At 33.3% G+C, this 24,939-nt stretch overlaps 1 protein-coding gene across 1 annotated transcript in view; it reads left to right on the top strand.

Moving 5' to 3' along the window:
* Nucleotides 1–24,939, top strand: part of LOC128241473 (desmoplakin-A-like) — a 111,811-nt gene that overhangs the window by 4,214 nt on the left and 82,658 nt on the right. Inside the window, exons 3-6 of the mRNA XM_052958418.1 lie at nt 7,747–7,943; nt 13,714–13,832; nt 14,522–14,755; nt 14,983–15,061. The gene's annotated coding sequence lies outside the window, so the exon portion shown is untranslated. The remainder of the gene's footprint in view (nt 1–7,746; nt 7,944–13,713; nt 13,833–14,521; nt 14,756–14,982; nt 15,062–24,939) is intronic.

Raw genomic sequence — 24,939 nt, 5'->3', positions numbered from 1 at the left:
TGACGAAACATAATGTGAAATGTCGTTTCATTTAAATAACTAATTTTGCAATTAGATGCGGCTACTGAAACAAAACCTTGATAATTTGGAAAAGATCAGCACAGTGACAGACATGTTAATTACGTGCTATTTATTATTGTATTAATACCATCTTGCAGTAAGAATATTTTAAGTTATTCGCTTAGTTTTTAAACTCAGTTATATTATGTTTGACTATACACTACTATCGTACAGACATCATTGTTGGACTATACACTACTACGGTACCGTATAACCACGTTTTGGGACTACACCAGTCTTGTACATACTTCGTTGCTGGACTTAACATAAATTTAGTGCAAACCCCGCTTGACAACACCACACTCGTTCAAACCTCAGTTTCCTCATTTTTTCTTCACATGGCGTAGTTATCAATCATTGTTAGTTGAAAATATATTGCGGAAAATAACTGCACCGTAATTATCAATTCACCGAAAACTAAGAAATAAAAACTTAACTTTGAGAACTACTTTTAAAATCAGTTGTTGCTACATCCTTTGAACGCTGAACACATAACTTTTAACCATTAAATTATGCCTAAATACTTATTTGATCTTAAAAAAAAGATTGCATTCGTTTGTCGAAAGATATTTTGGAAATAAACTGACTGTTAAAAAGAAAATGGCAATCCCATTTATGAAACGATTTCTTGTAGCTGATTCCTTGATAATTTGTTTCTGTACAAAACATTGGACGAAAACGTTTGTTCAAACAAAATTCGATGCTTTAGCATGTATTTACTATGTTTTCGAGTTGTCTGACTTATGATACGAACTTCAGGGGAACTTAACACAACAATGAACTAATGCACTTAAATAGCCTTAACATGTCATATTAACAATGAAACGTGGTCTTTATCCCATCTTGGGAACGACCAGTCTACAAACGAAGGAGAATGATCTCTGAGAATGACAGTGATTTGATAATCAAGTATCATAAACCCATATTCTATCATGAAACAAACTTTACAACTGGTAGAACGGCTTTTAATATTTTGTTAAACCACTCATGATTGGTTTCCTCTTTTTACATTAAAATAGTTTTTTTCAGGTGACAACTGTTATGTTGTTAACGTGTCCTTGCCCTTTTTTAAAGGTTTGCGTAAGAAACGTCCCTTGGATATAGCAATAATTTAATCGAAAACGGGGTATTTTTATTTAGAAATTAAATTAAATATTACAAATACTTAAAAGATAAGTTTAAAAGTATAACAAACATTCTCAATGTATGACTTATTTCATTTCACACGTGAACAGATGCTTTTCTATAAAACTTGTGAAATAAAATACGATCTAACTCTAAACTAACAAAATATCTAAGTACTTTACAAAACAGCTCTATGTACCGTTAACTTATGTCGTTTTTTAAGCTGAAACAAATAATGGTTTGTTGTTAGAACGCCACGTGTAAATGTGTCATTTAATTTACAAGCATATGTTGATTATTTCAAAAAGTCAACAGACTCAAGATTAGAGTCTATTGAAACACATCTGATGATAGCCACAAGTGCGTGTATGGGATGTGATATAATGTGCCAGTAGCCCCATAACATAAAGCGATACATGTATAATCTGTAAAAGTGACATAAATCGCATGTAAGATAAAAAATTAATTGATTAAAGGACTAGCCTGTGTTACAAGAATTCAGTTGAAACGGCATCAACAAGAATGATTTTATAACTTCCTATAGAAAACAACAAAATCAATACTGTTTTCATGATATTTTTTTGGAGAATCAGAGAAGCACTTTGGACACCGATTAACTCATACAGCATGAAATTGTAACATGAGCAAAGTATGTCTATATAACAATATGCTTGACAAAAATGGAGCTTACAGACGTGGTCGACTGGCAGAGGAAAAACTGAGAGTAAACCCTCCGTGGGAAAACTCAGAAACCTCTGCCCATTTAGCATCCGGATTTACAGGATTTGTCTTGTAGAACTATATGTCGGGCCTCATCACCCATAAGCTCCTTAACAATGATGTATTAAAAAATAAATCATTTACACGATTCATGTATACGTATTATATCAAGTTGTACAAATGTATATTACATCGTAGGCATTGTAGACAAAAGAAAACGAATAGATCATTTATAAAATAAATTTGCATTACTATAGAAAGCTTTCACCATAAACAATTGCTTATAAAATTGATAAAGCTATTGAATCGATGGCTTTACATTCATATGCGTACGAAATACGCGTGCACATAAATCACTCGTGCTGACAAAACGCCACCTGGCGGTTATTCCATTGTAAAGATATTATAGTTTTCTTCTAATTCGTTTTACTCAAACGCAGAAAATCATATTTTCCTTAATAGCATTCTATAACCTCAAAGAAAACAACAAAATTAATAGTTGTTTAATGTTATTAAGCTGGTAGTTTCAGAGATGCACTTGTGAAACCGATGGAATTAAAATCTGAAATAAAAATTCATTTTTTTTTTTTTAATTTGATGAGCTTTTCAAACATACCCATTGTAGATAAGTAGATAAGTAATGATATTTTAAATTCAGTTTACAAACTAAATGCCGAAGTCAAATATTAAAGAAACCTTTACACATATCTATTTTTACTAGATTCACTAAAACTGACATCAATGTTTTTCAAAATCATATCCTTAAATCCATTGTTGACAAAAGAAGTTATATTTCTAAATATCGTCAACATGAGGAGCAAGTGTCGGTATACCTTCATCTCATATGTTCGTATAATATATCAATTAACAGAATAATCATGTATAGACAATATAAATTTGGGTACACTCATCCTTCATTCTAGATCAATAAATCCTTAGTAAAACTTGACACAACTTGGAACGAGTCCCAGCTATGATAAACATCGAACTGTCTCTATATGTTTAAACATTGTTTTTTGTTTTATAATTTATACATAAATAGGTACTAAAGCCAGTACAGATATTAAACAAGCGGGCACTAAAAACTTGCCAATTAAGCACTTAGTATGAATGAAAATAACTTTTTTGCAAAAGTTGAAACTTTAGCAGGCAAAATATCCCTTATCCCTAAAAAATAAGTAGTCAAATCACTCAAGATTGATACTTTTGTATATCAAATATGTCTTAGGAGTAAATATCTACTTTAATTAGACAATAGTTTAAGGGAATAAAGAAAATAATAAAATTCCAAGTTGATTTTTCATTTTGCGAGTTGCCTCAAAAAGCACTTGCAAAATTTTGCGCCTGCTCCTCAAAGTTAAATTCGAACCCTGAGTACCGCTCAAATGACTTTGAGATTTCTGTAGCCTGACCCAGATTTCTTTAGCCAGTTAGTTTTCAAGAAAAAAACATGGGGCATTTTTATGAGTACCTTATATGGATAAAGACAAGGAATGATATGAACTGTACCTTATCTTATTCAGTTAAATATGTAAGTATTGCAGTGGGAAGGTCCTGTTTACCTGTGTTGCCAGTGTCTGGGAGTATTTGTGGGGAATTGTGTGTGTGTGTGTGTGTGTGTGTGTGTGTGGTGGGGGGCTAGTTCTGTCAACCTGTGTTGCCAGTGGGTTAGGTAGTTGATGTAGGGGTAAGGGGGGCGGGTGGCTTAAATGGCTGAAATATCAATCCTAGTGAATGCTAATATCTATTGCCATTCATCATGACAGTTACTATTGCACATTGATAAAAAAATGGATGAAAATCTGTCATTTCTTAATTTAATTATTCCCTAAACAAAATCAAAACATCAAACAATTCATTAAGATGTTGAATGAGCAATTACAGGCAAAAAGAAGTTGGTTTCATTCACAATTATTGCTTTCAAGCATTGTAGTCTTGTTTGACAAGGAAGATCAAAGCTACCGGCTACCGTTGATTTCGCACACTGAACTTGTTAAGATATAATGTCATTTTAGTACCATTGCGATTGGAACTTGAAACTGTTGTATCCCTGTCTCGAGTTTGCCATAGTTAAAAATATTGTCAAAATACTCGTTGACGGCCATTTAAATGAAATACAACCTGTTTATATGTTAAGAGATTGGCAGATGATCCATGGGACAAGAATTTGACATAACAGTGTGCAAAACAATTGGGTGTAAGCTGTCTAGCAATTATAATGGAAGCCAAGCTTAATGTACATGTTCAATCATAAAACATAAGTATAGAAACAATATTTGTTTTTATTAGCAAATACAGTACAAATCACTGGAACTTAATAACACATTCGTACATATCTCTCAGTTTCTTAACAACTCCAACTTCTGATATAATTAAATTAGTATTCTTTAAAAATACTTATGTTAATGCCAACTTTATGAATTTTAAATTTTCTAAACCAAAAAACCAGATTTTTTCAGCTTTGTTTCAATTATTTCTCTTTCAATTCAGAAAAGATAAAATGTTATTTATAATACTTATCTTTATATGTTGTCTATATGGCCACAACTAAGGCTGACAGGTAATATTATAACAGAAGACCACAATAGGCGTTGGAACACCTTGTGGGCGCGGCACTTGAACATAAAGTGACGTCAACGAAGAACAGCTGCCATAAGGTGATACAACTCATCTGTTCACAGCAACGTGGTAGAACCGCTGAATCCGTGTTTCCCCGCCCTAATTGTTTTGCATCTTTCTCCTACGTGTTTCTCTCAAAACAAAATAAAAAAAAAATCATCTAAATATTCTTAAATAGTATGTTAACGAAACACTCACTTTGTAAGTAAAACTAGAAGCACTTAATATTAAAGTGGCGAAAAGAAAAACCTCTAACACATGTTTATTGATGCCTTTAAAACAAATGAAACGTTTTTTCACTGGTTACAAATGATGTATGAACTGAACTCATTACTCATACACGTCCCGTTTTTCACCGCAAACTTTAAATCATCAGGGTTATGCATGTATTTGTCATGTAAAAATGAATACAACAAACATATTTTCAATACGACTTACCCTCTGTAAGAGGATTAAAATAATGCTTTGTCGGGACACTTCAGTAAACACGGACTTCTGCCTACTGCCCGGTACGACCTCAAATTAAACAATCAATTGTATCGATTTAAAAGTGTCGGTTTCCCAAAGCTGATTGCTTTTACAATCATATGCGCACAAAATACTCGTGCATATAAATCACTCGTGCTTTAAAAACGCCACCTGGCTGTTATTCCTTTATAAACAAAGGAAATTAATTTTCTTCTAATTCGATTAACTCAAACGTAGAAAATGATATAACTTGTTGGCAATATAGTTATTAAATGTGTTTTTTCCATCTAAATTATTTAATGCATTAAAACATGAATATATACATTATACAGTGCACTGAACGCAAATTTACGTATTTTAATGGCTTAACATACAGAAAAGTGTTTTGAATCATACGCTAAGATAAGTATAGTCTCTATCTAAATGCGATGACACGCAAACATTATACATAGCAAACTATTTTTAAAATGGTTAATGTCAAATACAAGCTTAAACTGCTGTCTGTCGGGTGTAGGAGAATGGAGCCGGAGTATCTCGAAAATATATTTTTATGAGAAATGGGGAATTATGAATTAATGCAATCATTATGATCCTTTAGCAAATGTCTATGTTAGTGTATTGTTGTGGTTTAAAGACAATTACATTAGCATTTATAATAAATTAATTAAATGATTACATTGCAATCATAAAGGGAATACTTGTTTTGCAATTAACTGGCTTTGATCTAATTGTCATAAATCAAGATATTTAGAAAAAGGTGGACGATTACACTAAGAAGACACTAAAAGACACAACATACTAAGAATAGTATATGTCACAAGTATAAGATTGTGCATCGAACTTCATATCCGTTGTTGTCATCGTGCGTGCCAATATTGTATTGCTATGCATTTAAAGCCATATGGGGTAATATACATTGATAAATTGACATGCAATACGACTATTTTTTTGCCATGGGAAGATCAACATGCATAACAATGTCAATAACTATGTTGAAATCTGCATTAAGATGGTTGATAATATTAATGTCTTTTTACATCGAATATAGCAATCCAATTGTAACGCCACTCGAAATGTAATACTATGTTTGCATGTACTACGATGCACAAGCTAAATGAATGATATGACTCCTATTAAACTGAACATTTCCATATAGGCGTAGAAACACAATGAATCTTTGTTCCATGCGTGATAATGTGTTTGTTTTATTTATAATTAATTGTCGGTAGTATTTTTTCATTGAATTTGAATCAAATCTTGAAAAAAATTACATTTTCCTTTCTTAGCAATTATTTAAACGTATTTATTTAAATTATATAAAAAACACATCAACAGTTTTAAAATATAAAAATTATATGGAAATATGCCCTGTTCACTTTTTCGCCCATGTTAAAATTGAACTTATATTGATATTTTCCCGCAATATTACTTCTTCATTAAATGTCATTTAGATAGCTGTTTCCTTTACCTCATTTATTTTTATAATACACAATTTGCTGAATGTGAAACTTGAAATTGTTATATGTTACTTTCAAATACGTAGACAAGGTTCGTCATGATACCTCATAATGGATGTAAGCGTACATTCCTAAAATTTAACAAGGCAAGCATTTCAAATTGTATATTGTAAACTGATTGAAATATAACTTTATAAATGTAACAACAGTAAAATAAGAATTAATCATACTGCTTATTGTACAATCCTTTGTTGCAGTAGAAATTAGATTAAATTTACAACACATTTCTTCGCTATATTTCTTAACAGCATACACATAATTTACAATGTTTATACCAAAGTTTATTTAAATCATACATTACATTTCGTTCTTATATAAAGGTACCAAATTGGATTACGCGATAACATTATGCTTATTTCAAAATATTAGGCTGCAATCATATTTATATGGATATTTGTTAAGTTGCAATCAGGTTTATATGAAAAAGTTATTTTCTGTTCATAAAGGTAGGGTTATATATTTTGTATTTATTATTTTACATGTCCCGAAATAACTTTTCAGTGATACAGAAAACAAAATACATCTGAATACAATCGATGTTTGTCTCCAAAAAACATCACGTTGATACATTGAACACTTTTCATGCGTTTTTGTTCGCTTTATGTCACATTTCAGGTTTACTAAGTTTAATGGCACATCGGCCATACATATATGTACATATGCTTATATATACACATACACATATAGAATCTCTCCCTCATGCACGACCTTGAAGCCCTGTGCAATATATTGTTGTATATATGTTACTCGATATTTGATATATATATTGTTTATGAGTCAAAAAGAATTTACACACCAGCATAATTTGCAATGTTTTTGGTAATTAAATTTAACCAATATAACCTATATGCAGTAACGTAGTATAATTATTATTTTTGGCTGTACGTTTTCTTAAAATACTTAACCTTGTAGATATCGCAATTTATTCCATTCACGTAAAATTATTTCAATGCCCATTCTTATGTTTTTGATGTCATTTTTATTAAATCAATAATATTATTCCTCTTATCCTCCCGCCTTAATTGTACAGTATAGGAATAATAATATGCCGAAAAACATACTTTCAAAACAGAAATATCATGGATGCTTAAATTAAAATCAAAATAGTTTGTTTGTATCTGGCAATCAATTATCCTGTCTAGTTAATTTTCGTGTTCAATATATTGTATGGTTTTGTATCTTGCAGTTATATGCATTTCATCACGTCTAATAAAACGTTTGTCTTCCCTACTTGCAGACGCGCCATGCGTCCCCGGGAAACCCGTATTAAGGCGGCACGTTCACAGGACATTTGAATAGCGACCCTGAGGACAAGCTGCTATGTAGGATGTTAAAGGCGGTATTCAGGAAAGGATTGATGTTCACCTTTGGGAAGGATGGAACAGTTGTCCTGGATGGCGTCTCATTGTATAATGGTTCAGTGTATCCTTTCCCGTAAGAATAATCTTATAGGTATAATAAGAGTCAGCTAAGTGTGTTCAGGAGGGGATAAGTGTTAACTGTTGTGAAGTAGGGACAATATGTTCTGAATGCCGTTTCTTTAAAGATGCCCATATATGAACGTTTTGGGTAGTTGTAGTCAGGGTGAGCCATTTTTAAAAAGATTAGAAATTATAACGTTTCCATAGGTCAGTGGTGAAGTTCAATATAGGTAAAATTAGTTAGGTTTACAAGGCCTATAACTTTAGCGGCGTATTAATGATTTTTTCATGTTTTTCGGTATAATAAGATTTTTATCAGTGAATAACAGCAGATAAAATACAAATTTGATATTAACTTCAATCTAAGGAGTGAAAGTATCAACTTCAAGAGCTACTTTTAAAGCAATTGCATTCACTTCCCTTTTGCCCGAATGAATACGGCACTTTAGAACTTGTAAATAATGACAAATAATAATTGATCGTAAAGACAGACTGCTTCTGTTTCACTGAGGATGTTTTTAGAAATAAATACAACTGATCGCTCATTAGGGAAAGGTCAATTCCCAATTTTCGAAAGTATTTGTTTCAAAACATATCGTTCCGGACACAACATATGACAAAAACAAGTGTTCGAACATTACTTCAATGTTATAGCATGTATACAATATATTTTCTTTTTTTATATTTGTCTGACACTGTAATTAGAACTTCCCGGGAAATGCCCAAAGCAATTGACTGATAAATGAAAATACCCCACTTTTCCTCAATTATTGTCATCTCACTGACGAAGAGTGGTGAAGAAGGTGAAATAAGGATTCTGAAACATGCAATATAGTTCTTCGGTAGAATAAAGCGTTTAGAAGTATTGATATCATATTGCTCCTTACGGGAATAAATACGATTTGGTTCATACTAAATAATAATAGCTACGGCTCTTATAAAAATGACGTACTGAAAAATTTCTTATGTAATATTCAGTATTAGGCATACATATTTTATGTCTAAAACTATGCGGATGATGACAAACTAACGTAATAAATGGACCTGTTATGTAATTATTCATACAATTTTCATACAATATAATTATTTTTATCGGAAAACAGATCGCAAATGATCTAATAGATGAATGCACTGTTTTTTTCAACTCTTTTTTGTTTATAATGGAATCTATAGTATAAGAAGTCAAGGAGCACGACGTCACCGTCCATGAGGTTGACAATTAATGTAGACTTCGTGTAAAATGAAGACCATATTCGTAACGTAACACTCTGTGTGTAACATCAGTCAAAGAATCCTTTCCTGATTTTCCTGCATTACCAATCTGGACGTGTTTTCCGCCTGTTTAAAAGTAATTACGAGATAAGAACCAGTGAGAGAAATAAATGATTGTTTTGTATTTAATTTATTGTTTCAGTTAGTGAAATATGATAAAAAAGGCGCAAGGTAAGCTCGGAAATCATGACGTCAATACAACTGATGCCATAGATTATTGAATGTGTCAAATCCTAAATATAACGATATGAGTATTAAATGGAATTGGAAATTATTATACGGTCATAGAAAAAGTGTTTATTTAGTAGCAGGTGGTATGATACAATGCGTTATAATGGAATAATTAACATGTACTTTTCTGCGTAAATGACGTATTTATGCGTGCTCTGTGGGAGATCTTACATCGCGGTTTAATTGCAAATACCCATGGCCAAATTGTACGTTAACTCTGACTCGTCATTGTATAGACAATCGGGGGTTCGCCTGACGTAGAATACTTCAGTCCTCCACTTCGTAGTCGTTGATATGAATCATGTCCAATCATCACATCGCGTTCATGTTATGCCCTCTGATACAGTGATTACAAACGGAAGAGCGTTGAACATCCCATTTTGGTACTCTTGTTTAATAGTTTTATTTCGTGTATACCGTCCGTATATTAAGGAATTATACCATGTGTGCTTAACGATGAGCTGAATATATTTTCAAACCAGCAGGAATTGTATTGATGCATCTATTAAAACACAAGCATTTGAACTATGGGTTGTCTTTAAGCAAGATATTTATGGAGTGAAAAATAAAAATACAAATACAAAACAGTTAAGTCACCATAATGTCAAGAAAGCTGTATTAGTTCAAACGGTGGCGAAGAATTTCATATTTAACATACGTCATGTGGGACAAATGCAGATTAACATATTTGAAACTTGAAACTTCGGTAAGGTACCCTGGAGCGTTTCCAACTGAGCAGCTGTACATAAAAGTTAGAATTTTGAACGTGATTCTAGCTTTCACAGTTTACCAATGCAGATCGCATAAAGGTTGTTTGGAACTATCATATCGAGAACGAGCACACATTTTGTATACGCTTTTGTATGTCGCACTGGGCTATCGGGTAGAGAATGACGTTGCAATAGTCAAGGTGGGACATGACTAGGGTTAACTCTATAATTTCTGTTGCTTTGTTCGTCAAATACTGTCTTATGCTTTTTATTCTCATGTAATTCAAAATAGCAGTGCGGCATTTTGTCTTCCCGTGTTCTTTAAAATGTTTTGTCAAGAACGCCCCCAGGTATCTTACACAGTTTTTTGCTTCGATACTATCACCAACAACTTTGATTGAATTTGTTTCGCATTTATTTCCGTTTGGGAAGCGCTCAGTTGTAGTTTGTTTTGAGTCATCCATTCATTAATAATTACGGAACATAGTTCGTGTTTAGCATATCTTCGGTGGATCGCTCGGGCAGAAATGTTTATCGGAAGTGTGATAATCTGCGAAACCCCGCATTGTGATAGATGGCGGTATGACATCGAATAACGTCCCCGCATATGCTTCGAACAGCCGAGACAGCTACCTTGTGGGACATTACAAGTGCACGTGACCTGGAATAGGTTGAACTGACATTGACCCTTCAACTTAGAGGACGCAAATAGGAGTCCGTCCAGTTCAATGCTGTAGAACAGATTCATACTGTTTGTTCAGTACGTCTGTTAGAATGTCGTGGTCGACTGTATCGAAAGCCGCACTCAGATCGATCGCTATTAAGGCTGTAACTTCCTGTTGTTCCACCACGTTTTTTCACCAGACGCAAACGCGCAGATTCCTAGAATGGAAAGGTCTGTAGGCACTTTGGTTTTTTGGCAATAAGTTATTGTCGTTGGCATGAAAAATCAATCTTAGTAGCGCAGCTTTTTCGATGACTTTGGCGAGAAAAGAGAGATTGCTTTCTGGTCGATAGTTGGAGTATATAAGTTCAAGACCAACCTTCTTAAGTAAAGGTCGTACAACAGCCCGCTTCCATTTCTCAGGGAAGATGCCCTGACTGAGTGAAAGATTAACAAGGTTGGTTTATTAAAGGTAATAATTCATTTAGGAACGTTTTCAAGATATTGTTTTGAAGAAGTTCCCATGATTTTGATTGCATGTGATTGATCAGTGTTCGTATTTCATAATCAGTAAGATGTTCAAAAATTTCAAATGATTCTTCATATTTTGTTTCTGGTTTGTAGTTGTCAAATGTTTTAAGCGAATCTCGTATTTTACTTATTTTATCCATAAGATAGTCAGCAAACTTGTCTGCACATGTGTTGTCGCTTTCACCGCTCGGCATCGGGTTTTCTGTTTTTTAATCCTGTAATCCCATAAACAAACTTGTATAACCTTTTTGAGTCTACTTTAAAGCCTACTTTAAGAACTTTTCGACTTTTTTTTTTAATTTCCTGAATCTTTTTATTAAACCATGGCTTTGGAACGCGGCATATTACGAGTTTTCTCTTTGACCGGGGCATGCTTGTCTGAAACTTTCTTGTTTTCAACTTAAAATTGATCATTGTCATGTTATTTTTTCTTGAGGTCTTTAGCAAAATCATCATTATTCATGTCTTTCAAATTTCAAAAAGACCCTGCTTTTAATGTTTTCCTTTTGAACTTGTGTTACGATTTTAACAACACAATGATCCAAGATGAAGGGACCTTGTTCACATGAACGTATTTTAACACCATTTTCTTTTAATGAGATGACAAGATCGATAACATTGCCATTTTTATGTGTACTGAAATCAACGTGTTGTTCAATTCCAAGTGCATATAAAGAGTTTGTGAATTCAGATGTTGCAATCATTTAAATATAAATTAAAATCTCCCATTATCATCAAGTTAGAATGTTGAGGTATTATTTCTTCTAAGAATTCACAGAATATGGAGACAAATTGAGAGTCTGTGTCAAGGGACGGTGGTCCTGTATATGCCGAAGACAGTCATTGAGATGTTCCAAATTATGACCTTCCATAGCGCATGTTCGAAATTATTTCTGACCTGACTAGTTAATCTACGGATAATTACCCCGGACCGAAAGACTAGACCGACGTCATAACCTGTTCTGTTTGGTATATTTACAGCTCTAAATGTGTAACCGTTTTGATTCAAATCAGATGTATCAATTTGATATTGTTTTTTGACAGAATACCATGTTTCAGTCAGCAAGTCAATATTATCTTCTCTAAGTTATTGGCAAACAATAACATATTTTCGGACAACGTAATGGTAATTTATAGTCATACTTTCTATGCTGAGCGATGATTAATCCATTTATTATACATGCCACTGAATGATCAATTGTGTAAAGGTTTCTATTGTTCAATACGTTTTATCCAATTTCCAATAGTTTTTCCCGAGGATAAATGCGATTTGTATGCGAATTATCAAGTTTAAAAATGTCCGATCGATTTTCATGAAAGAAAAGTCTAAAGCTTTCACTGAAGCCGACGAAAACAGCAGCTCGAACATAAATAGGACGTTATATCAATGTTATCAAATCTTTTTTTAAATACGATCTTTTAAATGTTAGGTCAATAAATGGCCGCGTAGTAATTTGTACTAATGACCTGTTTAATTTAATACTGCTTTTGTTATATTTTGATGCATTAATACACGTTCAATAATTAATGATCATTAATGGTCATAAAAAGTTTGCACAAAAAAACACGACTGAAGTTTTAAAGTACGTTAAGTGCTGCCGTTGGGTAGTGGCGGGGAAAATTCGTTTTCAAAAGGGGTATTTAGAAAAAGAAATACTAATTAAACTCCGAAAATAAACTTTATTGTATTGTAGCATGTTATTTAATATTACCCTTGATCAAATCAAAGAAATAGTACAGTTTCACTCGTGGATTCGCCACTTCTACAAACATGTTTTTCTATGAAGCTCCTGAAATAAATTTCAAACTTACACTAAATTGAACAAATATCCTCTTTTTCACTGTTACAGTTGCCGAGAAATTTATTGATGTTAAACACTGCAGCTCTGAATTCAAGAAATTTCGAAAATAGATAAACAGCAATTTTGCTATTTCGTTTAAATGCCTCAAATCATTTCCCCCAGTACTCAAATAAGCTTAACAAGTTAATGATTTATACTGTTTAATTAAAATTTGGATTACACTATAATTGAAATGAATTCTTATATACAATGTAGAATGTAAACAGATTTAAGTAGGCCAGGAACAATTATCTGTGTACAGAAGAACCATTTTGCTTTTGTTTTTATGCATACGTTGCATTTGAAACAAAGTTCAAATTATCATAATTTATGTTCTAAGTATGAGCTATTAGTTACTTTACTATCCAACTAATGTGACTCGCGAGTCATTCCTACATGAGTGTGACCTCAGATGTTACCTATAAAATAAACAGTGTCTGTATAGTTATAGTATACCGTGAATCTTTCTAAGTTGCGGATAACCTTTGCATTAAGTTGAATACATGTATATATATAGTTAAATTCTTTTTTTAGAGGGTGGGAGGCATGGGTTGAATACAGACGGACCTTGAAAGCGGAACTGGAAGCCAAAGGTATCGCAGAGGCGAATATAAATCAGACGAAGGAGCTGTGCGAGACCTTAACTGTCGACGGTCGGTAACTTTCATAATTGTTATGTTGTCGAACTTCTCACTCAAAAAGATAATGATAAAAACAATGCATGCGGGTATTGTATATAGAATGTATACAACATGGCATGCCAATCTTGAACATTTTTCCCTATCATTGCGGTCGCTTTTGTGCCTTAAGTGAACTTTGTTTTTAGATGATCGCCTAATAAAGGGATAATTTTTAAACTAAAAAACTCTTTAAAATGGCATTGATTTATTTCAATTCAAATAATGAGTTACTTAATTTTTAATGTCCAGTTTACATAGGATGATTTTTACATCTTGAAATCATTATATCTAATAATTACTTTACTGATAGGCGATTCTTTATGGAAACATAATAGTTTTACTTTATATGATATTTTAGATATTGAATAAGTGGATATACAGTGTTTTTGCAATTTGCTTGTTAAGGAGTATTTTATTAAGTGTATTAAAAAATATAAATTTTGGATTTTATTTATTTATCCTTGATAATACTGTTTTATCGTCAGCAAAGTGTTATATTTCAATGTCAAAATATTGCATAATTGATGTAGTAGTATGGTTTTCATATCGTGTTACATTTTTGGAGAATACAGTGTGATATTCAGTAACATGATAATCATTGTGCATATACTTTTGTTTTAATTTGGTTAATGTAGTTCATTGAATACGATTTATAACTTCAGTTCCACGTTTGTTCGAATTTGCCCTTAAATGAGATGTATGCGGACTTTGCAACCAAGGGCATAGCAGAGGCAAATGAAGAACTTTAATTTTCGTCTGTCTGTTGTCCATGGTCCAAGTTACAACTTTTGATGATTGATATGTATGTCGGTACTACACGCTCAGATTTTAACTGTTCCATAAGAAGAACAATAGAAGTAATATTCCGGAGTGATTTACTAAAGAAAGCATGGACCGTGCGTATAATGTTAACACATTTATATCAGTAATGTTGATGCTATTTTATTCATACAATAGTTTTATAAGTTTGAATGTAAATCTAATGAATTTTTATGAAATGTTGAATCCACTATGTGTATTACTCAGCATTATAAAGACTATTTGGATGGCTGTTTCTAGGATGCTCTGTTGTCTGTTTCTCGTTAAGTGTCAGTTATGCATTAACCTTTTGCATCTTATACAGGAATAACATGGGTCCGCGCGTAAGCCGGTAATGAGGCCTCTCAGCGTGCCCAAAGGTCGAATTGTTTTTATCCGGTCAGGTAAACATGATTTGCATTTCTTATAATCCAACATTAATGAATATGTGGAAACCCTGACGTAGATAACGCATGTTTGTACATTTCACCAAAATGCTCGAACGATGTTTGAAATCATGACACGTGGTAATTACAGATCACTGTTGACGTGAAAAAAATCATCAAAAATTGCTTTTACGCTAATGTATTTCCTTTTTAGTTATAAGTATCGCGTTAAAATATATTTGATTGCGCTTTATTTGAGATATAATGTACGTTTAATTAACCATACAATAAAATAAATTAGAAGAAGCGCGTGACTCCATTGGCATGTGGTGTCAGATTCACCTGACATGCCTATCCAGTGTGCAATAATTCGTGAAATTATCCCTGTTGTTCCCATAGTATTATTTCAATAACACTGTATTATGTAAATGCTAAATCTTCTATCCATGATTAATAATATTTGGTTGTAATTGTGTTGGTCTTTTTTTTCATTAATTATTTGTCTTATCGTATAAATTTAGAATGTTATAATTGTCCATGCACTATGTATGCGTTTATTTTATTGTTTTCATTTTAATATTTACTGATGTTCACAATGATCAATAACAATTCTCTAATATTTACCCGTGTAGAAGATATAAATTCACACAAACAAATCGGGCTTGTTCACAATGTCATGTTTTAAATGCTCACATTTTGAAGACAGCTGTTCATATAAATGATGAAAACTTCGGGAGTACGCCAAGCAGCCAATTCCGCAACTATGGTATTGTTCAAAGACACAATACTTAATAAAATAATTAATGTATTGGTTTACGTTTATATCTTAGTAGCAATACATGTAAGGTTAACTTGACTGCCTGTTGGTCAGTGAGAACAGGAGTTTGCTTTGGGTTCAGGCCAGTTCTTGAATGCTTGACCACAAAGATCACAAATGTAATTTGTTAATTTGCGCAATTAATAGTACAATTTCGGGTTCAATGCACGACCGACTTATACAAAATGTTTTATTTAACGTATTTGGTATTATAAATGACTAGATGAGGATAGATGTTTTCTTAAGGCGGGAGGTTGTGCGTGCATCAAATGACTCCAATCTAAGGGTTGTATCACGTTTTAAGTTTTTCGGTTCCTAACTGTTGGCCACTTAAGGCCTTTTTTGTTTAACTCTTTGACTTCTTGGCTTCACCTTGTAGTTTCCATTGTAACATTTCAAATGACCAAAATGCATTTCGTGTTTAGTGTGGCCTGCAGTAGTAATAGTTTTGTTACGTTACAAAGAGCTAAAATCAAACGTGTATATATTTGTGTTGGAGATATTTTAGAGATTTGTTATGTATTATTTGTAATACTTATTGCCTTACAGGTTGTATCGTATATATCACTTTTAACTGTAATTGCATACGACAATTCTCCAGATACTAATCACTAATACAATCACAAAGTTTAAATTTTAGCGTATTATATCCGCTTTATCATCAACGTCCAATCATAATAATATATTAAACGGTTAATTTAGCTAGTAAAAATGCATGGTAAATAAATGTAGTATATACTTGACAAACTTTGAAATACAAAACGCAGTGATGTGCAGTTAAATACGACATAAAGCAATTGGATAGAGGATTAATTGTTTGTTCTTGTATTTTATTTAACATTGTACATTTTTGGAAGCCCTGCAGGTATCCAATGTAACTGTATAATATCATAATTTTATATTCAACGTTTGTAGCCGTTTTATAATATAATCCAAAATTGTAATCATTGTCATATTTGTTTGCAAATTAAATGTAGTTTATAAAATTGCTTTGTATTTTTCGAATTTTTACTGTATCTGAGATTTACATATTAATCAAAAAATAAAGACGGATATAGTATACTGCTTTGGTTTAAACCTGATCTTTAATTATCATAACACCTACTTGTATTAAAGAAATGTGGCATATGCCTTACTTGATATATATGTTTCGTAACGGCTTGACATGTCTCCCGGCCCACCTTTTCTAATAAACACATGTATATGCATTACAATCGCCCGTATACCTCCGTTGTAAGGCGTCCAATATCAATGGTACAGATATAGCGTATAGCAGAAATGAAACAATAAGTGATGGGTCGGATCCAAAGCGCATCCCGACGCGTATTTCCGCCAGACCGGCCTACAAGAAGAGAACACTGCCAAAACATCAGAAGCAAGACATTGCATCGACGACTCCGAACAAATTTGAATTAATTAACGATAAACGTTCTAGGATACAAGAAAGCCGAAAGCATACATTTAATCAACATAACAATCGTCGAATGTGTGCGACAGTGATGGCGAATTCGAGCCATATGTTCAGAAGCGAACCAAACATATAAATTTGTTGGTAGATTTAGGCCATCCATTACCGAAGACAAAATTGCCAACGATATCAATAAACGCGGCACAAAGGTAACTTATGTAGCTATATTTCCAAGCCGGCGTTACAACAAAGTCGTTGTGCGCGTTAACGTAGAAGACGATGATACGGCCACTCTTCTCACGGACGACCCGGAGTTCTGGCCACGTGGTATAATTTGTCGGCCTTGGGCCAGGCGGAGGTCGAATAGGTTTCAGGGCCCACATGAAAATGGCGTCACTTCCGGCAACAAACGGGGACCACAGGCTTCAATCGAAACCTCCAAAACGATGGCTTCTTTGACAGGAACCAAAACGAGGTGTTAAGTACTGAATAACATTTTCTGTTGTATCATGACACTGGAATCATTAAATACCTGGAACGCAACAGGTATAATGTCTTGTGAAAGCTATTTGAATGAACTTCTTACAATAAATAATATTGACATATGAGGCGTTTCTGAGCATTGGTTATTTCACAAATTTTTACACTTTATGGGCTGTATACATAGTAACTTTTCACATTATACAGTGGCAGATCCAGATTTATTAACTGTAAGTAAGAGACGTGTTGGTAAAGAAGGACTTTCAATATTATGGAACAAACGATTTAATGATATTGTTTCGCCGCTTGTGCTGAAGATGGAAGTACGAGCTATATAATATAAAATCGTATACTATAGGCATATAAATTAATATTAGCCCTGGGCATTATGTATTTGTATTTCAAGTTTATGTACCTTGTACGAACCACAATATAGCACTTTTGATAATAGCATTGATGATATTGAAAACATAGTATGCAGTTACATAGATAGAGGCAATATTTATGTTATGGGAGATTATAATACAGAACTCCCCTCGAGGCATCAAGCGCCAATAACCTTAGAGTCGAGAGGCAAAATACTTGTTGATTTTATAATGCGACACGAGTTGGTCGCTGTAAATGGTTTATCGATTTGTACAGGAGCGAAGTTCAGTAATGTACCATATATTAGTAGAAACTCATATTGACCATATATTAATTTAAAGTAAGAATGTCGATAATGTTGTATATTGTAAAATGCCAAATGATAATTGTATTAATGTATCAAACTCCCGTCCTATCATTATAAACATGAAAGTACAAGTAAGAGTACAGAGGAAAATTGATACCGACATTATAAATTGGAAGAATATAAAAGGTTCTTATATAGCTCAGTTAACTGAGTGTGTGCAGAATAGTGAAATTGTAAATAATTTGTTTGATGAGAATATTAACACAACAGATGATTTGGATTATTTGCATCGTACCTAAGTATCAACGTTACAAACATTTTCTAAAACGTTCATCCCAAAACACGATGTAAACCATATTTGAACCCATATTATTACCACACTCTGGCTGTTTAACATAAAAGCATGCAAATTCGACGAAAATAGTGGATGGATGATAATCAACAAAAGGGAATGAATTTAATACGTGCGTCGAATACAAAAATGCAAAGGATCTGCTTTATATTGAAAAACTAGAAGCAGAGATTGATCAAGATGCTGAAATTGACAATATTTTGGCGCTTAATTAACATACGTCGCAAGTCAACGACTAACGTAAAAGTGTTTGAAATGACATTTGGCGACCAAAATTGTAGTAATTCTCAAAATATAAATGGCTGGAAAGAACAATTTTCTTATCTATACAAATCTGACAATGATCCGAGCTTTGATGATGAACACCTTTTAACATGTGAAGAAAGGTTGAACATCATCAAATCTAATCAGCAGGAAATTATGTTGACTTTTATCTAACACAAAAAGTGGCTATGACAAAATTAACTATGAACACTCAATAGACCGCGGACAAAAACAATTCTGTTATTATAACGACTGTTCTACAATATTAAAAAAATTGCTCATTTCCCTATTGACTTGAAAAGAGGCATTATCAAGACTTTATACAAAGGCGGGAACAAAAAGAAAAGCAATCCGAATAGCTATCGCGCTTTATCATTGTGCTCTACAGTACTAAATCTTTATGAAAAGTTAATTCTATTTGAAATGAAATGTGAAGAGTGGCTACTGTGCAATAACCTCCAAATTGGCTTTCAAAAAGGTTTTCGTTGTATCATGACATCATTTCTTGTTCGTGAAAGCAAATATTTTACAAGGAAAAACAATCGTAAGCTGTATACCTGATCACTTGATGTTCGTCAGGCATTTGATCATGTTAATTTTACAATTCTGCTTACAAAGTTATACGATGATGGTGTCAACCCATATGTGTTAAAAGTTTGCATTAATATATTCAAAAACGTTTATAGCTGCGTACGAACACAAGGATGGGTATCTGAATGGTTCCCTATACAACCAGAAACGAGACAAGGCCAGTGCTGGAGTCCAGTTTTGTATCTCCTCTACATTAATATTCTGATGCACACAATTAAGAAATTAAGGCACTCGTTGACTATATTAGACGTCAATGTAGGTTGTCCAACGCACGCCGACCACATGGTACTACTCTCGCTCAGCAAAATGGCCTGGGAGAACTAATGAACATTTGTTATTCTAATTCAATCAAAGGACACTACCAGTATAATGCTAGTAAAACAAAAGTAGTTGTATTTAACGAATCAAAGTTTTCACACGTAATAAACGGTCGTGGTGTTTAGAAACAGACTGTGTAGAAGAAACGGTCAGTTACGTGCATCTCGGGGCACTATACGACATGAATATGAACTTAAATGAGAGTGTCAAAGGTCAAGGTCACAGTGACCTTGAATGGTAAAAGGTTTTCCGTGTCATTACTCGACAATGCCTATGCCTCAAACTTGACTTGGAGGTTGGGCCTGACCAGTAGATGAGACCTATTGTTTTTAGGGGTCATCTGGCCAAAGGTCAAGGTCACAGTGACCTTGAATGGTAAAAGGTTGTCTGAGTGATAACTCGACAATGCCTGCACCCACGGCCATCAAACTTAAATTGGAGGTTGGGCCTGACCATTAGATGGCCCCTATTGATTTTAGGGGTCATTTGGCCAAAGGTCAAGGTAACAATGACTTTGAACGATAAAAGGTTGCCCGAGTGATAACTCAACAATGCCTGCGCCCATGGCCCTTATTGATTTAAGGGGTCAGAGGTCAAGGTCACAGTAACCTTGAAAGCAAACTCGACATTTCCTGGACCTATGGTCATCAAACTTGACATGAAGGTTGGGCCTGACGAGATGACCCCTCTTAACTTTGGGGGTCATCAGGTCAAGGTCAAGGTCACAGTAACCTTTAACGCAAAAAAGTTAACAAATCTTCTCCCAGTGATATCTCAACAATGCCTGAATCTATGAACATCAAACTTGACATGTAAGTTGGGCCTGACCAGGAGATGACCCTTATTGATTTTAGGAGTCATTGGGTCAAAGGTCAGGTTCACAGTGACCTTGAATGCGAAAATGTTTCAAGTGATAATTGGACAATGCCTGCACCCATGGCCCTCAAACTTGACTTGGAGGTTGTGTCTGACCTGTAGATGACCCCTTATGATTTAAGGGGTCATTGGATCAAAGGTCAAGGTTACAGTGACCTTGAACAAAAAATGCTTGTCTGTTAGATAACTTGTCAATGCCTGCACCCATGGCCCTCAAACTTAACATTTAGATTGGTGACTAGCTGATGACTACTATGGATTTTGAGGTCATAGAGTCAAAGGTCTTGGTCATAACACACTCTATCCTCAAACTTTGAATGGTCATAATCTTAAAACTGCCTCAACGGCATACAATGTTAGCGACAAATCAGCTGTCATTTCGGTCCAGGCATATTTCATTCAATTGTCCATATATTTCTGACAACATGGCGCTCAGGGGGGGGGGGGGGGCATAATGTTTGACAAACATCTCTTGTTTATACTGTAAAACCTTTTCGAAATTTCTCAAAGGACTGAAATGTTTTGACATATTATCCAACATACTTATAACGTATTACAAACAGACGATTCAAATAATAAAACATAAAAAAAATAAAAACTGGGACACTCAGGTTGAAAAAGGTTTTTCTGATATATGGCGAACTGAAAGTATCGATAATCAAACATTTGAGGTAATCAAAACGAGAATGATAGACAAATATATTGCCAAAGCTGGTACGCAGATATCAATAATTCACCTAGATTAAGAACATACGCCTTATTTAAACATGCTTTCATTAGAGAAAAATATTTAGAAACAATCCATGAAAACAAATTTCGATATGCTCTTGCATGATTTAGAACTTCTGCCCATAGACTTGGAATCTAGACGGGCAGATATACTAACACACCCGTAAATGACAGAATATGTGTATCATGCAATCTGAATCAGGTAGAATCTGAATTTCATTTTCTACTTGTGTGCCCAAGATAAAGGGAATTAAGAAACAATTTTTTTAAGCCTTATTTTTGCCACTGGCCAACGTTAAATAAATTTGAATCCATGTTAAGTTGTAACACAAAGAAACACATATAGACTAGCAAAATATATTTACTTTGTTAACCAGCTAAGGGAGATTTTACATAACTAGGCTTGTATTTCCTTTTATACCTGAATTGCTGTTATTTAATGTAGTGATACTAACAAATTTAGCTATATTTCTATTTTTATAACAACACTCAAACAACTATAGGATGTTATATCATTCATGTTAAATTGCTCCAGAAAATTGTATTTCTGAACTTTCTCCATTCATTGTATTGTATGTTATATGCTATGAACATTGTATAATGTTTTACGCAATGAATTTATCGTATCGTATATTATGTTAATTTCTGATTTAAATATTTTGTTTTCAAGTTAAGCAATTTGGTCTTTGTTTGAGACTTATATGCTGCCAAAATGGAATGCTAAACTTTCAAATACATTTAAACACTATGCACTCCTATTTCAGCTGATACTTTAGATGTTATCAACTTACACCATTCTTGATTCTTTTGAATATGGGCAGTTGAAATGTTTTATGACAGAATGACGTTTCTTGAAAGACAGATATCTTTTTTACTTACCTTAAATTACTGAAATATAATATCCTTGAGTGAATAAGAGTTTTATTAAATACAGAAATTGATATCTTGCATTAGTATTTTAGCTTCTTCATTGTCAAATGTTCTTTTCAAGACAAGCTATTTGCATTTTATTAAATAATACAATGTTCTGATCGAATTACCATAGGAATGCGTCCAAAGAATACCCCCAGGTGCAAATTTGCCCACGTCGCATTAAAACATTTCATATGGATATCTGATATTACTGTTTTATAATGCACTTTATAATGCGCATTTCAAAATCAGGTTCAAATTCATTTGAATATCAAAATGCAAATATGACCAATATCGACAGGGCTATTACTTATTTTTTCATTTTATTTGAAAAAGTCATAACATTAATAAAATCACTAAACATTTTTAATTATATTTCATCTCTTTTTCAATATTAAAAGTCAAGCTAACCATAAAATATCCCTACTTAAGCGCGTCCAGTGTTTAACAAGCTTTATATAAAAAAACATACATGCCATATTTTCTGGAGACCATTCAGGGAGATTCGTTCAGAAAGGCTGAAAATTCAGAGGGATTTGATAGTATTCAGGGTGATTATTTTAGCAGGTCTAAGTTGCCAAAATTTCAATTTATTTTTAGACGCAAGTACAAAAAAATGTATTCACATAAATTTTGATATAAAAACCTCTAACTTTTTTATTATACAGAATTAATTTTTGTCATGATTTATCATATTCTTATGATACACTGTCATATCATACTTTAATACAGTAAGTTAAATTTACCTTCCTCCAAAGTCTTTTAAAAAATTCTGCTTAATACTATAAGCTATGATGACGTTCAGACAAATAGAATGGAATGAATTTTATTAATTTCTTCCTATTCCAAAATAGTAATATTTCATTACCTTTAATCATTACTTCAAATTAATTGATCACTTGTTGTTAAGGTTTCCTTTTGGCAAATATCAAACTTTCTTAAACAGTCATTTCACCATTGCGGAGTTATTTCTTTACATTCAGTTTCACTCACATACTGTGGTTTCACTTTGTCATTATTGCCTGATGTAAAATCTCAAAAAATAATAAAAAAATAAATAAAAAAATGTGGTTACAGTTAAGCCGTATTATTATCAAACAAGCACCAGCCGGTTTTTACAAATGTCAAACCAGAGCTCATTCAACCACATTTTGGCTACCATCTACCAAAATCTGCCATATGGCCACCAAAGACTGACTACTCAAGTCCACTGTGTGTCCAAAAACCATTTGCCAGTTCATACTGTGCCAAACTTACAATAAAGGAGTACCAAATAAACAATTGTTTTGCCAAACTTGAGACCATTAAGTAGTGTTGGGAATCGGACAGAAAAATTACTATCGATAATTGGTATATGAAACCGATCAATGATCGATTATTAATCAATTTAATTATTATTTAATTATCTTTGGTCATTTAAGGCATGCACATACAGTATATGCACCAGTTTTAAGCACCAATGTTCCCATGCAATATTGTTTGTACATTTCTTTGTATAAATTGCATTATTTATTCAAAACGCAACTGTCCTTTAGTGTTTACAAGTTACTATTACAGAACATGAGGCAGAACAACAGGCGCTGATTTTTGTCCTACATTTAGTAGTGTATATATGTGTACAATAATAACAAAGAAAGATATCAATTTGTTTTGTGTTTCCAAATTTCACTATCAATTGTGGCCGACGTAGGCCTTTCCAATCAATTGTCGCCGACGTATGCCTTTACGATCAATTGTCGCCGACGTAGGCCTTTCCGATCAATTGTCGATTATTATTGATCATCGGCACAACACTAACAATAAGTGTATAGAAATCCTATATAGGTTCTCAAGTCAATTCTTGTTGTCATTCAAACATTTAATTGACCAAGAAAGGGTCTGTATTTCATCAATTAGTAGAACATGGTTGTATGGTCCAATGGAGTACTTTGACCACCTCTGTTAAGTGACCAGGCCAGGTCGAGCTCCTATGCCTGTCGTGTTAATTATATATTCTGAAATAGTGTTCAAGTCTCTTTTGGTTCCCCTATAAGCACTCTTTTGAGAAGTCAAAATAAACCAACTTTCAAATGATCTATTTATATATTTTTACAATCATGAACACACATGCATTAAAAGGGTAAAAAATAAATAAAAAAATATTGGGTATCATCAAATGACAAAAAATATAATGTGAAGTTCTATAAATACAACAAATCATGACCAAAAAAGTCTGCCAATACCCAATTACAGTTTGCCAGAAACATATCCAACACCAGATGATTCATGTGCATCATCACTTCACTTCTTATTTCTCTTTATAAGGCAGAGGAACGAGTTACACGCCAGAAAAAGGACAGTGAAATATTGGAAGGGCTGGAAGAAAGAAGAGCTGAACCAGATTTTCTAAACATGATTTATAGACTAACACAAACTGACATTGGCCATGAGGTTTATAAAAATTACATTATGTCATTTTGATAATCTGGTGATTTAA

This window comes from Mya arenaria, chromosome 7 (genome assembly GCF_026914265.1).
Source record: "Mya arenaria isolate MELC-2E11 chromosome 7, ASM2691426v1".
Lineage (NCBI taxonomy): Eukaryota > Metazoa > Mollusca > Bivalvia > Myida > Myidae > Mya > Mya arenaria.
This window is presented reverse-complemented; position numbering and strand designations above follow the sequence as displayed.